The sequence below is a fragment of the Lycium ferocissimum genome, chromosome 1 (assembly GCF_029784015.1).
Source record: "Lycium ferocissimum isolate CSIRO_LF1 chromosome 1, AGI_CSIRO_Lferr_CH_V1, whole genome shotgun sequence".
Classification (NCBI taxonomy): Eukaryota; Viridiplantae; Streptophyta; class Magnoliopsida; order Solanales; family Solanaceae; genus Lycium; species Lycium ferocissimum.
Window position 1 is genome coordinate 4,710,379 of NC_081342.1, and position 6,311 is coordinate 4,716,689.

At 34.4% G+C, this 6,311-nt stretch overlaps 1 long non-coding RNA gene across 2 annotated transcripts; it reads right to left on the minus strand.

Annotated features, from left to right (window-relative positions):
- Positions 1-289: 289 nt before the first annotated feature.
- Positions 290-2,368, minus strand: LOC132067802 (uncharacterized). Of its 2 annotated transcripts, XR_009417242.1 has the most exons (3): positions 836-2,361; positions 516-611; positions 290-391 (listed from the first exon to the last, which is right to left on the minus strand). It is a non-coding gene; the product is annotated as an uncharacterized LOC132067802 (long non-coding RNA). The 2 variants fall into 2 exon arrangements; XR_009417239.1 differs by having other exon boundaries at positions 373-611; positions 836-2,368.
- Positions 2,369-6,311: the final 3,943 nt, after the last annotated feature.

Below are 6,311 nucleotides of genomic sequence, written 5' to 3' on the forward strand. Positions count from 1 at the left end.
ACCAGAGACTCACTCCAAATTACCTTCATCAGATGATATTTTGTAGTGCTTTGTGCCATAACGCCCCTGTAGCAGTTTTCAGTTCTGAATCAGTAGAATCTCAATATTGTTTTGGAAGGTTTTATTGCATGAGGTCTTGGCGTCTCTATATGAAATCATAACTTCACAAATTAAGAACACGAGAATTGTGTGTCCATTTGAAACCATGATGAGATTAATGATCCTCGTGGAGTTCGTGAAACCTAGTTTATAAAACTAACAACTGCCTATAACAGCTGCCCACAAACAGTATAGCAGGAACATCAATAGGTGCATTAACAACTAAGGACCCTGTTCGATCAGTGCTACTTTCTCTAAACATCAACATGTCGCTTTGAGCTGAGTTTAGACTCTGCAATTCATGAAACAATTATTGGAATTCTCACGTTATTTCTTCGACACATTAATAAAACATTAAGTGTCATAAATCAAACTATGGGGAAAGAAAGTAAAATTGAAGATTTAAATGTCCTTACGTTGACTCTCAATAAGGAGACACGGTTGCTTGTTTCCCTGCCACTAGCAATATGAGCAACTTCATGAATATCACCCCCATTCAAGAGAATGTCTCACTGTAATAACATTCAATTATGTTACTATTATAGAATTTTAGATATTCAGAAACAAAATGACTGATCTTTATGAATAAAAACTTCATAATGTAACCAAATGTTTGAGAAAACTGGCAAGGATTATATGAATTGTCCAAAATAGTAATTAGCAACTAATGACAAATTAAATTCAAGTGGAAGAAGTATGTATTTTATAATTTGCTCTTAGTAAAAATTAAATGTACCTCGCGCCTAGTGTTATGATTGCGGAGGAAATCAAACACAATTTTTGAAGATATTTCTGCAAACTACAGCCCCGGTTCTGCCGATTAACCATCCATCTCCAGTTGAGGCCACCACCTCCTCTCTGACCTTGGATATCGTTTCACGTTTATCTTCTTCACCAGAGACTCGCTCCAAAGTACCTGCACCTTCATCAGATGATATTTTTGAAGTGATTCGTGCCATCATCGCATGCCTCAAAACCGCTGCCTCTGAATTCTTCACGGTCTGATATGCTCTGAAGCCGCTGTGCCAACTTGTTGACAGTTCCCACATCCTGTGACGAATCCCCAGCCTTGCGAAGCTGGATATGTTAAACGCTGCAGCAGATTTCATCTATGCTCTGGTACACCGTTGGGCCCATCTGATGAACAAAACCATATAGCAAAACACAGAGAAAACCCGATGAATATGGTTTGCCAAATATAGATGAAATAATCAACACATCTTTCGTACCACAAAGTTCATTAAGAATTTGGTATCTGGGTCCAAATCTGACGTAACTTTATTAAAGTGATGTGTTGATCTGTAAAGTACCAAATGTGTTGCACCAATTAAAATGTCTATAAAGCTCACCATAATCGCCCACCATTCTGGAAACATCAAAATAAAACAGTAATTTAAACACACATATCCCAGCCTCTAGAACACAAAGCAAGATTTTTCATGCCAAATTCCAACTCTCAAATGACCGTTTGGATGCAGTTAAACGGCAACAGGATTCCTGAGAGGAAGAAGGCACATATCATAAAATCAAACTCAAAACCAGTTAATGTCATGGACCATAAATTTGTCAGTTATGAAAAATTTCCGGATCAATTTAATTTCAATAAAATCACTCATTGCATTAACACAAAGAAAAGTACACTCTTGAGAATATCATCACTCACGAATTTGTTCGGAATCAGAACAACTTTCTCCTCCTCAGCTACCATTTCTATTTTCTTATTAGGTGACATGCTCTGGATTTCAGGCGTTTTGGGGCTAATTGGAGAAGCACTTGAACGTCAAGAGCCTTTGGATGACGAAGAAGTAAAGCTTAATGCTCTGGGCACAATATTTTTCCTTCTGGAATCTTGGATTTGGCACCGCAGGTGCAGCGTCCAGAGAGACAGCTTCGGCTTGGTGGCCTATCTCGGTGAACATAACCATCCTCCGCCCAGATAGACAGCTTCAGTTAGTGGGTGGAGGATGTTTGTGTTCACCGGAATAAGCGACCACGAAAAGGTTTTGAGCCTTTGGGCTTTTATCAATGTGTTCCCTCGCTCTGCAGCCTTTTGATGTGCTACACCTATAGTGCTTCCTGTCATGTCACACACAGAATAAGAATCACAACTTCTTTTTAGGTCATAGAAATTAAGAAATGAACGGAACATTCTATGACATGAAAAAAAAATTGTAAGAAAAGCATTCTTGCTTGGAGTAATAACTGTTGCTTAGATACAGCAGATCCAGCACCTGAACGATATTTATAGAACAGTGAGAGTGAAGTATACATGCACCTGGAAGAAATGCTGAGGCAGGTGGCAGAATTGTAACAGATGAAAAGGCAAGTGGCGCTCATCATTGTTTGAAGCACACACTTCTCTAAAACACATGGCTTCACCATGAAGCAGCAACCCCTCGTTAGTATCGCTTCATTGTTTTTATCGACAAAGCAATAGTTTTACAGGTTGAGCACATCTTATCTTATAAGTTTATCCGTCGAGGTGTTAAGTTTCGAAACTAGCAAAAATGCAGGACATTAAAAATGGTAAAATGCTTATTGCTTTTTAATCCTCATTCTCCATTATATTTATGGAAGTAAAAAGGATCCTTTGAAACTTCCGGTTGCATATTATTGGGAATCCTCACTCAAATCTCTCATTTTATGAAGTTTTACAGAGCAACAATGGAGAGAACAAGAGGAAAAACTCAGAACTGAAGATATGAAGGAGGCTTGGTCGGAGAAACCTAGGATTTTGTCTCAATCCAAATGTGATAAAATGACTACGAAGACCAAGCCACGTGGAGAAATCGGGAGCACACGGAAGGAGATTGATGGATTCAATCCTGATCGTTCAAAGTAAACAAGTACAGCTGTATATACGAGAAGTTTCTGCCGTAGATGCCAAAATTAGAATCCTAAGTTTGGTATATTGTTACAAAGCTGCACAAGAAGGAAATAGACAAGCGTACATAATGATTTTCTTTAACATTTTTCTTTCTGCATTATACTTGTATTTATAGACAAACAGTGAATACAGAGAAATCATCAGAAAATTTCTAAACACTGTCTCGTTTATTTCTTTACATATACCATATATTAATTGGAGAACATCACGACCCATAATTCTGAAGAAAAATGTTATGCAGTGGAAGATGATCCACAACCTCTCTGTGACTTTGGAACATATAACACTCATTAACTACAATGCATTTACTTCTTTTAAATGGTGAGTTGTTAAGATTTGCTCCCCACATTATGCATCATTAAAGAAAATCTTGTGTGATCTATTTCTATAGTAACTTCCAAATGGACCTTGATTCAACCTCTTTCAATCAAATGAATACTAATAAGACTTCACATAGAAACATTTTGAAGATGATCCTTTGAACGATATCTTATTGACTTTCTCAAATTGAGTAAAACTTAAATATTGTATACACTTCTAAAAGACAAGGTCATTGCACCAAACTCTGAGCCAACTTGCTTATTCATTTAGGGAGTCTTGTGATTATATTTTCTTTTATTCATATTCTCTTTCCATTAAAAATAGTTAGCCTCGGTATGCACAAGTGCGCATTTCTGATTATCCTCTCTAATATTAAGACTAAATGTTAACTAATGAAAGGATACACACACATATTATCACTCCCACATTTTCTAAACCATGGCAATCTGAATCATAAGGCAATCACTAACGAACTTCGTTTTAATTTTGAACTTTGTTTATTAAGCTAGAGAATATTCCATCTTCAATGGTGAACTAGATATGTCTTTTTCTTTGTCTCCCACAAAACAATTATTACCATAATACTAAGTTTGCAACGCATGGACCAAACTTCGAGGATGGGTCTGTCTCTGGTATCATAAAAATGGACTTTATGCCTAATTCAATCCCAAAAGTTAGATCAAGTGGTGAGCATTGTCTAAGCCAATACAAGGATACTGCAACCCATACAATTAACCAACGTGAGATTCTAACACGACATACATCAGACACACCGGACACCATCAAATAGTGACAGAACTTTATTTTCTTTATGTTTTTATCTGTTTTTTTTATTGGAAACAGCCTCTCCACCCCACAAACGTAGAGGTAAGGTTTGCGTACATCCTATCCTCCCCAGTCCCCACCAGTAAAATTACACTAGGTATGTTGTTGTTGTATATTTTTATCTGTTTTTCAAACCTATATCCTTGCATTTCAACACTGAGGATGCTAAATGGGCTACTTCTCCTCAATGATCTAAGGCGAAACTTTAAAAAGTAAATCATTTGGATACACTATATAACAAAAAGTAGAGTAAACTAAACTCACTTGAATTTTCACATACACTTCCAAGCACGCTCTCCCCATAGCCAACACTTGCTAGGAGCATTTGTTACACAGCAAATCCCTTTATTTCCAAGACAAAAATAATAAATCACCCCCCAAAGAATTGAAAAGTACAACTATAATATAGTACAAACGCAAACAAAATTTCAGACCCACATAATAAAAGAGCTTAAGTTATATCCACTGACGGTATAAAGATTTTTTAAACAATCAGTGTAATTTAACTATTACAGCAAGTTATTTACAAGAGACAGTATCATTTATCATTGGGTTCAATTTTTAAAGTTCTTAGCATTAAACACGTTATATTTTTAAAATTATTCAGACCTAATGTTTCTATTTTAGTGAATTTTTAAACATAAATTTATGTTCCACGTCAAAAAAGTAGTTGATTCAGATGAACCCGAGAGTGCATTTATGCCTTTGATTATTGGTTGCCAATCAATACATATTAAATTGAGTTATCTGCAATTACCTTTTATCTTACCTGATGGTATTGTTGGTACATAAAAATTTAAACTCCAATTTAGAAAATAACAACATCTGTTATATTTTTGGCCTTCATTTACTGTCAATTGAAATTAAAGACAAGTCACAATAAGCATAAAATTACTGATTCCATAAAACAAACACAAACATATATGGCCCACAATAAAAACCAATCAAAAACATACCCGAATGTTGCCCCGAAGCCACCAAATGTGACGACCCGGAAGTTATTTATCTTTGTTTTTTTTTTTTTTTTTTTTTTTTTGGTTTTGGCTGAAGAAGAGTGAGATTTTGAGGATGGAAAAGACGTGGGATTTTGTACTGATTACGTGGCCGACTATTGGCCGTTGTAGAATGAGTTGAATGTGGAAAAATGAATTTTGGGATTGGAAAAAAAAAAAAACAAAGATGATGGGAAAATGATCATGGCATCCTCTTTTATTAGTGGGAATTTTAGTAGTTGCTTATTCACGTCTATTTATTATTCATGATATTTTTATTTCTCATTAAAAATTGAGGAAATTTCATAAATATACAATTGGGTCACTTACATTGTAAAAAAATAGCCAAAACTTATAAAAAAAAAAAAAAAAAAAAAAAAAAAAAAAACTCCTCTCTCTCTCTCTCTGCCTCCTTCTCTTTCGTTTTTTAATATTTTTTTTGTTGGAGTTCGCCACTGCATCCTTTTTTTTAAAAAAAAAAAAATTAATTATTTTATAAAAATTGTTTTAATAGAGTATTATAATTCATACACACTCATATACAATATTATACAAAAATTATAATCTATATACCCATATACATTCATATACACCTATATACAAATATTATATACCCATATACAATATTATAACCCTTATATCCATATACACTCATATACACCTGTATACAATATTATACACCCATATACATTCATATACAATATTATACACCCATATACAATATTATACAATAAAATACACCCATATATACACTCATATACAATATTATAACCCATATATCCATGTACACCCATATACAATATTATAACCCATATATCCATGTACACCATATACAATACTATACATCCATATACACTCATATACACCCATATACAGTCATCGCCGGAGTTCCGTTCTCCGCCGAACTCCAACACCACCACCAGAACCAACTGTTCAAACATCAAAGATCCGGCGTGACAGAGGGAGAGGGGAAATAAAAAAAAAATTAAAAAATAAAATAAAGATCCGGCGTGACAGAGGGAGATGGGAAATTAAAAAAAAAACTAAAATTAAAAAAATAATATAAAAAAATTAAAATAAAAGGAGGTAGTAGCGAACTCCAAAAATAAATAAATTAAATTAATTTTTTTTTTTTAAAAAAAGGAGGCAGTTGCGAACTCCACAAAAAAAAGTTTAAATTTTTTTTA